Source organism: Takifugu rubripes, chromosome 2 (genome assembly GCF_901000725.2).
Source record: "Takifugu rubripes chromosome 2, fTakRub1.2, whole genome shotgun sequence".
Classification (NCBI taxonomy): Eukaryota; Metazoa; Chordata; class Actinopteri; order Tetraodontiformes; family Tetraodontidae; genus Takifugu; species Takifugu rubripes.
Genome location: NC_042286.1, coordinates 15,647,880 through 15,659,952, shown reverse-complemented (window position 1 = coordinate 15,659,952; position 12,073 = coordinate 15,647,880). Strand labels below are relative to the sequence as shown.

The following is a 12,073-nucleotide window of genomic DNA, read 5'->3' as shown; positions in this document are numbered from 1 at the left end:
GGATAAATAGCAAATCGCTACATTGTTCACACACTGGTGAGAAGAGGGCACAGATCACCCACATATCAACAACTTGCCTTTGTCTCAACTTGTCAAATGACTTGGGATTAATGTTTCTTGCATGTTTGTGCCAAAGTCAATCAAAAAATAAATGAAGGTTTAGCTTGAATCCTATCCATGTTTCAGTTTGACTCGAAGGAAGGCAGGTTTACTTGAGCGGATCTCTGGTGTGCCACAGTCCAACCTTAGAATTAGTCCCAAAGGAAGAACGGCACCAACATGCCAGCAACACCACAAATGAGCTCACCCTGATGTGGATGAATCCTACCGTCGGCAGCTTTGGATATCTCTGTTGACATTGAGATTTTTATTGAAGAAAATCCTCTTTTAAGTTTCAGGAACAAATTGTTGAGGGTTCAAAGGTCAATGGTGTCATATTACATAGTGAATAAAACCCCCTAATATTTAAGACACTATCTCTTTTCAGAAAGGCAGTTCAGCACCCTTTAAATGAAATAAATGAATAGAGCCAGAATAATGCAGATCCTTTCAGAGCTTTCAATCTTGAAAATGAACCTTGAACCTTGTAGTGGCATTCATGTGATACAGGAACAACACAGACAGTCGCCCCGAGTCCGTCGTCCATCCATGGTCCAAAGACTGGCACACGGAGTCAGAAGCTCAGGAGTGCGTCTCGCTCCTGTACGCTGGTGTAGAACGGCTTCCCGAACACAAACGAGTGCAGCCCCCCCCTCAGCTCTCCGCGAAGGCCATGACGATGTTCAAGTCTCCTTCACTGTCAGATCCAGGTCCGTCTTCAAATTCCGCAGAGATCGAAAGGACTTCTGCCCTTTTTGCCTGTGGGAGGGAGGGTTTCATTAGCATGTAGCTGCAGCGGTGGGCAGGGATGCTATGAATTATGTATGCTGCTGCACGCAGCGAGCCCAGTATAAACCATCCTGTTGAGGCCACCTGTAAACGAGCGCCCTTCGACCACAGGCTGCTCGCTACACCATAAACAAGGCTGCTTTTATGCATTCACACAAGAGTCAAACTAACTTTCAGCTATTCATTGAGATATTTGCACAGATGGACTAGCTTTGAACAACACACATTTAAGCATCTGTATAACTTGTTCTCTTTATTTTAGGCTAGAATGGTTGAACCCATTGCAGATTTGCAGTGACACAGGCCACAATTCTCAAGGAGGTCCATCTCTGTCACACACAATGACGTGACCACGTGCATTTACAGTATTCTGGCTTCTGTTCACACATGACACAGCGAAGCACGTAAGGGCTGCGGTACCCTCCTCTCCTAACAGCTACCCTGCCAAAGGTGTTTACAGGTGTGACTGGAAATGTTCCCTGCTCAACAATCTTTTTCCCGTCTGGATACGAAACAAAGACAGCACTGAGAAGAGCCTTAAAAGACCGGCTGGACTGACATCTGGCCCAGGAACATTGGTGATGGCTCTCATTTACACAATGAGTTGCAGGAGCTTGATAACAAGCAGACAACAAGGGATTGTGATGACATCACAATCACCCACAGCCGGAGGACATCACAGCTGAGACCCAAGACAAGGACAGGTCAAAGCAAGAGTGGACGAGGACGCTTCATCAGCGCGTGACCAAGAAAAACAGCTTACGTGATGCCAAACATGGCAAATGTCCTGGAGGGTAGAACTGTCACGTCCCATTTTGAAAACCTTCAGAGTGAGATCGATGAACAGGCTCGTCCAGCTAAATGTGAGACGAGGATTGTCCATTAGTCGCACTAATGGGTCTCCTTCTGAGTCTGGATACATCAAACTGATTTAGTTTTAGCTTTATGTCCAATTTTCCCTATAAAAAGATGTGAACAGTTTCCACTTATGGCTTAAAAAAACAGGGAAAAGATGACCAAAGGGAGCGGACAGGGTCGGGGGGGGGGGGCAAATTAAATTTAAAAACTCAAATAAGTAAGCAAGCAGCAGAAAGTCTGTTACTGAGACTTTAAGATGAAATTTGAAGCAGACACAGCCTGCTACAAGGACATGCTAATAATACAAAGAGAAAATGTCTGTTTCTTAAGATTTAGAAATCAGTGAAGAGAAAACAGTGCTGATGTGGCGCTAGCGGCAGCAGCAACATGATCCTCCTACGATGAGCAGGAGCAGCGGCCTCGACCACGTCAGGACTTTATTTTTGTTCACAGCATTATTCCCCCAGCAGCGGTTGCTGTGGAGTAAGCCTTGGACCAACCCGAACTCTGACACCCAGAAGCAAACCATCAGAGCAGCATTCTACCTCTGAGCCTCTGAGCAGAACAAAGTGAGGGAGGCCATCTGGACACCAAGGGCTGGGGCCACGTCCCAATTAGCATCGGGAAGCATCAACACGTCTTTCTGTTACGCCACCATGAGCGACAGAGGAATGTCCAAGTGATATCCAAAAGCTGTTCATCAGGCCCAGTTTCTCTGCACTGTGACCGAAGCTGTATTATATTGATTTTATACCAATTCACAAGGATCTCAATCATTCGTTTACGTTGCATTGGTGATTCCTCGTGTAAAAAAATCCCTTAAATTAACAACACAAATTCAGAATGTCACAGCAGCCAAACTGTGGTACATTTAAAGTACCTTTAAATACAGGCCCCAGAAGGTCTGAGGGGTGCGAGGGAGGGTGAGCCTCCACCACTCTGGAGCTGGGAAACACTCACAATCACAATCTAAAAGGAAATAAAGACCCTTGGCCCGGCCCAAAGTACCTGAGCTTTTACCAGGCACAATGTGATAACGTTGGCTTCTAATTACGTGTGGGTAAAGGATTTAGTGCAGCCAAAGCCCCTTTTGTTTGGGATTTTGATGAGCTGGACCTTCCTGGTTCTCCAGTATACGGCCGAAGATCACCAACAGGTAAACAATCACTCTTTATCCTACACCTTTGTTCTGAAAAGCTGCAGGCAACATCCTGGGCACCAAGTTCTGACAGTAGTTCACCTTTTTGAGGGTCTACAGACAAATTTGACCCTAAAAGATGGTACAAAATAAAGTCTGGTAAATAAAGGTTATTGCCTTTATTTGGGAAATAGAGATGAGTTGATTTTGACTAACTTCAGACTAACTTCAGGACTAACTTCAGACTAACTTCAGGAACCCATCAGTCAAATCGAGATCGGGAGATCCTAGTTGGTTTCATTTCTGGTTCACCTACTGAGATGTTTTGGGGAGTTTTGGAAGGCAGTGCATGTTTGATGCTCGTCGGTGTCTTACGTGTCATCTTCGATGTACTTGAGCAGTGTGAGGGCCTTTCTGTGGAGCAGCAACAGGAACTGGGCCAGGAAGGTGCTCCGAAGGGACAAGCCGGGCTTCAGCATGAAACACCTTGGTGCAACATGAGATGTCAATTAGTGCTCCAGGCTGCAGCACGTTCCTCCAGGAACACACTGCAGCTTGCAGTCACGTGAAAAGCCTTCAGAGAAATGTACCCTGGGGGGCTGGGCATGAATTCTACACTTGTGCGTCTGTGAATTAGATCCAGTGTGGAACAGCAGCATTCAGGGGCAGCACAGAGAGGCTGGGGGCAGTCACTCTGTCTGGGTGCCATTTATCCCCTTTTCTATTCCTAATTAGAGTCACGGGTGTTAGTGCAGCCAATCCCAGCAGTCCCAGGGGAGCGGCAGGACCAGGAAGCTCCTTTTATTCCATTAAGTTCTCAGATTCACTTGGAAACTGTGGATCGAGCGTCAGTCCCACTTTCCATATCAAAAGAGACATTAAAATAGTTCAGCTACTTTGGTTTGCATTTTTGATGGTTCTGAATGCCTTTGGAATAGAATTGCTTTTCTTCCACTATATTTAGGGGCAGAGAACCTCTGCAGCTGTCTGGAAAACACATTCGAGTGTCAAAAGACGGCTGTTTAGCTTCCTCTCATCACTCCTGCACGTCTAGCACCTGCTAGCAGCTAGCAGGTAGCAGCTAGCAGCTAGCAGCTAGCAGCAGCTCAGCCAACAGCTGCTCGTCGCTCCCCTTTAAATCATCAAGATGACAATGAGCAGTTGGACAATATGAAAACTCACCTCATCTATAAACGACTTGACCCAAAGTGTCTCTGTGTGCAACATCTTGAAAATATATTCCCTGAGGAATACAAAGGTGAAAGAGATCAGCATTTTTGCTTTAGCTCCATCTTCACACGAGCCCAATCACACCTGTATTATGGGCTGTTTATGAAGACAAGCAAAGCTTCTCCAAACTAAAGCAGCCGATCTGCGTTGTGTGGGCTCACAGGTCAGGAGTGAAGGTTTCGCTGGTTGTGGATGATCGTGTCGGGGGGGGATGTCCCTCCTCACTGTCCGTCTTCCCAGAGCGCACTGAGCTCGGACCGCATGTACCGGCGCTGGTTGTAGACGTGCTCGTGGCACGGAGGCATCTGCTTGACCGTGTTGACGTCAACATCGATGTGCGTGGTGGGGTAAGTGGAGGTAAAGCACCTGGCGGGAAGGGCAGAACGAAGCTGCCTGTGGAGTCCTAGGAAAAGCAAAGCCATGACCACCACCGTTGGCTAACCCTCAGCTACGACAGCCAAGTCTCTGACCGGTTTAGGGTTAGTTTAGGGTTAGTTTAGGGTTAATGAATGATGCCGGTGAGTTGCTGGACTAGAGGCAACATGAGGCAACGCAACCTGGTTCTGGACACAACAAGCAAAGGCAGATCCAGCCTTGTGAAATGGTTTATTATTGATCAGAACCACTGATGCACAAAGAAAGAGGGACCAATTTTCATATTTCAGAAAATGTTTTCTATTCATGTCCAAGATGGACCCAAGATTTCACGGTTCACTGGCCTTTCTCTCTCCATCTCTAACTCACTAATTAAGCAATAACATTCCGCAGCATCATTGACTTGAACGACTCTATCTCAAATTTTGCTGCGCAGTAAATTGGAGGTGAACTTCTTTGTGACCCTCATCTAAGCTGACCATCATAAAATTCACCTAGAATTTGCCTGCTGACACTTTAATAGAGTTCAAATTAGTGCTAAAGACTCAGAACTCATTTGCATATGGCTGTGTGCTGGACTGCTATGATGAAACATATAAAAGTCGTGTGCAGATCTGAGGTGATGAAAACATCGTTCTCAGTATATCAGAACAGACAAAAGGGCAGAATTAGGAAAGGATCAGGCTGCCTTCTAAACCCCCCCGGCTGAGGTGGGAACACTGCTGAATACCTTAAGGAGGCCCTGCACAAACAGGCCAGTGTCATATCTGAAGGACGCCTCGGCTCGACACAGGCGGGAGCACCTCCTCTCGGTGGGGGTGAGGAAGAGGCAGAGGGTCCGCACAATCTGAGGAGAAACAGCATCAGATGGGGAAGAGTTAGAAGGCTGCGAGGCAGAGAACAGCGTCCTGACCTTTGGCTTCTTCCATAAAACAAAGGCTAAATTCATCTCCAGCAAAGGTGGGATGTTCTGAGGAAATGGGGACACGGAGAGTTGGATCATTCTCAGAGATTATGAGATTATGCTGTGACAAGAAGGTGGCGGCCATGTCCAGTACCGGCTATAACCAGAGCAGGAGCCGGTCCGGTATCAGATTACAACATTTCCAAACAAAGGTCGCTAACATATGTCGCTAATGTGAAGAAGCCTTTCAGATGTGCACCCAAATCTAACTTTTCCTCTTTGCTAACCTGTCTGAGCAGTTGGGACGTTCCCTCCCTGAGGAGCAACGGCCCAGCTCCCAATCCCAAACACAGTTGAGTTACCGACACAATTTATGGGCTGGAAAAGTACAATTATCTCAAAAAACAGTGAAAAAAAAGTCCTCTACCTTATTTATTTTCTCCGGATTGCTTCCCACCACGATGGAACAGCCGCATGTCTGCAGATGGGAGCTGATGGCCCTGAAGCACCGAGACAGAGGAGCAATCAGCTTAATCACCTTCTGGGAATTAGGAAGAACCTTGCAGGAGTAATGACAGAAACTGTGGTCACGAGCCTGAAGTACAAGAGGCACTGGGACAGGATTTGGGTCCGACCCACCAGGAAGTGGCATCTGCTTTAAGATTTATGAACTTTGCATTCCGTAATCATTTCATTTGTTTTATATTTTCCGACTGATCGTCAGGCACCTGCTGTACAATAGAAAACATGATCAAATTCCTAGTAAAAGGTTTTAAACCAAAGTGTTATATTTAGAGACAGGTGGACCTAGTGACTGGATGAGGGGAACTTCCGGACTCTTTATACTGGACCCTTAATGGGCTGCTCCTCAGTAGAGCACAAAGTTCTGGACATCCTCAGGGGAGAACCGGCAATGTCCAAAACTGCTAACTGCTGTTTGTCTTCATGTCGAGAGTTAAACTAAATATTGTGTTACTGCCATAGTCAGCCAGCTCACATCTTCTGCTCTGCCACCCCCATCCAGCCCAAAAAACCTTCACAGATCTAATCTCCTCTGGCGAGGAGCTCTCAGTGCCTTCGTGGTCAAAAATCATGATTCTGATGTGATGCTGATTCAGCTTTCATCCTTCCTCCAGAAGGAAACTTCTGCTGCGAGCTTCATCACCCCCAGTCCTGCTTACTTGTGAAGGAAATCCTCATGGCAGCTATCTCCAATGTCATCATCATTTAGCACAGTGTCTTTATCTAAACATGGGGAGAAAACAAGTTCATTTTTAAAATTAGCTTTTAAATTAGAAGCAGTATCTAAGAAATGTAAGTTAATTCCAAGTTATCATAAAATGGCCCTGATATGCCAGTCAATAATGTTTTTAACGTTTAGTGTCTGTAGCTCCGCCCTCCATCCGTCTATCAATCACCGGGTCAGGAATGTTTAGCATCCAGCGTGCCGCTTCCCAAATATGTCTGGCATTATTCCACCGAAATACAGCGTGATCACAAAGTCGGGGCAGAAGATGGAGGGGCGGGGCAGAAGATGGAGGGGCGGGGCAGAAGATGGAGAGGCGGGGCAGAAGATGGAGGGGCGGGGCAGAAGATGGAGGGGGCAGGGCAGAAGATGTAGAGGCGGGCAGAATTTGAAGGCTGATGTCCAAGTTGCTGGGTTTTTTCCTGACGGGTTCGATTCAGCTAACTTTGGCTAAATGAAGGCGGGGGCATTCCAGAAATCCTCTACAGTCAAACAACACTTCGTAGGACACGAGCGCGCATGCAGGCGGGTCAACAAATTGACTCAGTAATAAAATTGCTTGTGAAATAATAACGGTGACTCGTCATTGCTAACATCTAGCAACACATGTTTGTAAAGAAGGAAGGGGGGGGGGGCGCTACCAGGGAAGCAGTAGCACATTAGAAAGCACGATTAGCATGGTGTCACACTGAGTGATGATCGTAGGAGATCTCAAGATACCCTGAAAGAGTTAAAACCTTCAGAGATAGCAATGAACTGACGAGTTGGTTTGTGTGGGGTCTGCTGCTCACATCGATGTCTTCTGGCACGCTGTGGGTCTTCATGGACGCCAATAACTCCATGATGGGGATAATCTCCAAGCTCAACACTGAAATGATGTTGTAGCCCTAAAATGTGAGGAAAACAATTGATTCAAGCAGTTTCTGACAAGGATATGAGTATCTTTAGGACATATAAGTTATAAGAAGAAGCAAGATTCCGCTACTTGTTGGTCCCATAGAACTTTAGGAAAACCAGTGCTCTTGGCCGATCTCAGAACAAAGCTCATCACTTGCTTTTCATTGCAGATGGACATATTTTTGTTGCTTTTACACTTTCAGAAGCAAAGTCAGGGGAAGAAAGGAAGTGGCCTGAACAGTGTCCAGGACACCAAAGCCATGAAATGATGTTGAAAAATGGCAGGTTTGATGATGTCATCAAACCACTGATGACAACCACCATCTCATCTGCAACCACTTCCTAATACAGCAAAGGCCAACGCATTCATCTCTTGGCTATGATCACATGCCCTCCTCTTCACTGAGGAGACCTCACACGAGTTATTATTGTCCTTACTCTTCCAATCCCGCATTGAAAAAAGGGGTCAGTCTATAAGGAGAAATGAAAGCTCAAACCACGTTTGCATGCGACTTCTATGTCCCCGCCTGAACCAAAAAGCTAACTCATGAAATCAAAGGGTACCTTCTGCATCCAAATGCGTCCCTTGCGGATGACGTGCTTGAGCCTCTCCACACAGATGTTGTGCAGCGGCAGATAAAAGGCCAGCTCCGTCTGCGGCAGGATGACAGACAGGGCACATGTGTTTTTGTCCCCCTTCAGCTCACCATCAAATATCAAAGACACGATTGATGACGCCTTTTTCTGCCAGGACAAAGAATTTCACATCCACGGCGCCGCACTCAGCGCTACGCAAAATCTCCCCGTTAAGAGTGTGATTGGCCAAAAATGTGACTTCTCCATCACTGAGGAACACCAGATGATCACACTTTGGGGCCCAGATGTGGTGCACCCTTGGACCCAGGATGTTGTCCCAGTAGGCAAAGGTGGCAGCCAGCAGCGGGCATTCCCCTTCAAGGGCCACCCTCCGTTTTGGCCACCGCAGGAGACTGAGTGGGCCCCCGGAAGACATGAGGGGATGCAGTCCGCTGTCTCCAGAGTCACAAACCTGCATCGAAACACATCATTAGACGAGCACAAGGACTCAAATATAGCTGCATGCTAATCACAGGCAAAAAGAATTAGCCAGATTCTATTTGGAAATAAGGGTGAAAGGCCCGTTTTCTCTATGGCATCTTTCTGGAAGTGAAACTGGATGATTTAGAGACGTTATTAGGGTTAGGTTTCTTTTTTCTCGTGTATGTTAAACATGAAAATCTCTCAAAGAAAGACTATTAAACACAGGCCGGTGATTCTGAAAGCTCCTGTCAGGCTCAGATCTGAAATAAGGTTCGATAAAACGGAGCTGGACAGATGAATTATCTTGGACACTACTCGGCTCTGACATGAATCCGACACATTGTTGGATAAAAACCACAAGCAGGACAATCCCAAAACCTACAGGGCTGATGAAAGATCTTCTTAAACTACAGCGGATATTCGCAGATTAGCGACTGGAAAAGAAGAAAGTGGTGAGTGTAAGATAATTGGGAAGGATACAGACTGAAATCTACCAATAAAGAACGTAAAACTCACCCGCTCGACCTCCCCTTTCACCGCTAACCCTGACACCCAGAAACACAGAAGAGGTTGGTGGAGAACACTTTTAGAACCTGTCAAATACCCTCCGCAGGGAGCCAACGCGTCTGCAGATCACTTCCTGGTACGTCACACGCACGTCACTTATTTATACGGCCGCGCGCGCCCTCTAGTGGGCGATATTCGACTCAATGATGTCATTGGCACGTCAGGGTGCCACCTTGGCCACAGCGATGTCTGCAGTGATGCTTTGTGAGGAGCAAATGGGAGTCTCACCCGCAGCTCCACCTTTGAGAGGCTGATCCAAGGTTCTTTGTGTCACCAGTGCAGGAAATAAAGATGTGGAGGGATTCGAACCGACACTCACAGCAAGTCTTAAATACAGAAACGCACTTGAGGGAAGTTGTTCAAAACTCACAATGTCTTTGCTGAGATACGTCGCAGTGGGACACCAATGGAATAGTTTGCACCGGCGGTTGTAAATGGCCCATCTGCAATTCAGACTTTCCAGAACTCAGGATCCAAAATGGTGCATTCCGTTGGAATGTCTTCATTTCATGAATGTTTTCGCATTTTCCATAACAACATGTTTTTATTTACCTGGAAAAGTCAGGGTGAGGATTTTAGGAGGCGATGGACCCTGGAGTTGTGGTAGCCTCACATACAGTTCACTTTAAAAGCACAATGGGACATTTCCCATTTCTAATGAATCATAGAATTTTAAAGATTTTTTTTTTTAACCTTGTTGTGAACCTATGTTTCCATGCCAAACTGTAGGTTGCTGCTATTGTCACTTTATATACATAGCCAGAACAAAATACAATATATAGCTTGAATATTGCCCCGACCATTTCACCCTGTATCTTCCCTTTATTGGGGAACCAGACAGAACTCTCAGTATTTTTAATCCCAAAGCAGGAGACGGGCATGGTGGGTATCAGTTTAATTGACATCTGAACCCTCCGCTATGGCTACGAGGGGTTCCCAGCACCACAGGTGAGGCCTGTTTGGAGTCTTCAGATGTTGCTGCTGTTACCTGCTGGGGCTTTTCATGGCTGCTGCTCTTCATCCATACGAGCTGCACTCAGACCATGTCTAAGCCTAACCCTAACCCTAACCCTAACCCTAACCCTAACCTAACCTAACCCTAACCCTAACCCTAAACCTCCCTAACCCTAACCCTCTAACCCTAACCCGAACTAAACCTAACCCTAACCCTAAACCTCCCTAACCCTAACCCTCCCTAACCCTAAACTAAACCTAACCCTAACCCTAAACCTCCCTAACCCTAACCCTCTAACCCTAACCTAACTAAACCTAACCCTAACCCTAAACCCCCTAACCCTAACCCTAACCCTAAACCTAACCCTAACCCTAACTAAACCTAACCCTAACCCTAAACCTCCCTAACCCCTAACCCTCTAACCCCTAACCCCTAACCTAAACCTAACCCTAACCCTAACTAAACCTAACCCTAACCCTAACCTCCCTAACCCTAACCCTCCCTAACCCTAACCCTAACCCTAACCCTAACCCTAACTCAGACCAGAGTCTAACCCTAACCCTAACTGTAACCCTAACCTAACCTAACCCTCCCTAACCCCTAACCCTACCCTAACCCTAACTCAGACCAGAGTCTAACCCTAACCAAACCCTAACCCTAACCCTCCCTAACCCTAACCCTAACTCAGACCAGAGTCTAACCCTAACCCTAACCCTAACCCTAACCGTAACCCTAACCTTAACCCTCCCTAGCCCTCCCTAACCCTAACCCTACCCTAACCCTAACTCAGACCAGAGTCTAACCCTAACCCTCCCTAACCTAACCTAACCCTCCCTAACCCTACCCTCAACCTACCCTAACTCTAACTCTTACCCTAACCCCACCCTAACCCTAACCCTAACCCTAACCCTAACCCTACCCTAACCCTAACCCTACCCTACCCTAACCCTACCCCTAACCCTACCCTAACTCTAACCCTAACCCTACCCCTAACCCCTACCCTACCCCTAACCCTACCCTACCCCTAACCCTACCCTAACCCTAACCCTAACCCTAACCCTACCCTAACCCTACCCTAACCCTAACCCTAACCCTACAGAGCAGCTCTCTTTGCCTCTTTCATATTCACTTCCTGTGTCAGGTGATTGTTCGACAGCCAGCCCTGAGTTCTGTTCCCAAACTTCTATAAATGAAATGAGAGGTCCCTCTTTGTTCTGGCCTGTCAGCAGCAAGTAAGCCCCTTTAGTTTAAATTTAGCTCCCTCTAAAGTTTTCAAGGTCGCCTCCAGCCAGCCCTAATTGTGCTCCTCCTGGCTGCTCCACTGATTCACTTCAGCCTGTGAGAAGCCGTCACTGCAGCACCAATTTTTTTGTCTTGGCTAAAATCTTAATGTAGAACATTTCCGCATGGATACATGTTTTTCTGAGTTGAATGTTGGGAATCAGGGGTTTTATGGATGCATGCCCCTAACTGGAGACACAGCCTGATGAAGAGATGCATCATCCTCCAAGTAAAGTTGCCTCAAGGCTTGTTCCATTCTTCCTTTTATCAATCTTTTCATCTTCAGCATGTTAATCCTTTTGTATTCTCCTCAGCACCATTACAAAAAGGAGAGAATATGTCCATGTTTCGGGTCTTTTCTAACCTCCCAGCAAACACCTATGCCCGTTTAGGCACAGAACAAAACGGCAAGTTGGTGGTAATACATTACATATTAGACGTTGCTTTTCAGGCACTTTACAGCTGTGGATTAGATCAAAAATGGACTCAGACCCACTAAACGCCCAGTCAGAACACACAGCCGATCGCCACGCTAGTAACGCTGTTACTCTCTTCCTTGCAGGGACTCTTGCACTGAAACAATCGTGTTTCGCCCACTTTCACTCCAAGTATACGACAGTCGGAGGTTTGTCCTTCGAGCCTCGGGTGCTGACTCGCATGGATCGTTATCACCCT

At 46.7% G+C, this 12,073-nt stretch overlaps 1 long non-coding RNA gene and 1 pseudogene across 1 annotated transcript; both read right to left on the bottom strand.

Annotated features, from left to right (window-relative positions):
- Positions 1–628: 628 nt before the first annotated feature.
- Positions 629–8,549, bottom strand: LOC115248858 (guanine nucleotide exchange C9orf72 homolog; annotated as a pseudogene).
- Positions 8,550–8,562: 13 nt separating this feature from the next.
- On the bottom strand, positions 8,563–9,350 carry LOC115248867 (uncharacterized). Its single transcript, XR_003887592.1, has 3 exons — positions 9,112–9,350; positions 8,978–9,029; positions 8,563–8,584 (listed from the first exon to the last, which is right to left on the bottom strand). It is a non-coding gene; the product is annotated as an uncharacterized lncRNA (long non-coding RNA).
- Between the last annotated feature and the right edge of the window lie 2,723 nt (positions 9,351–12,073).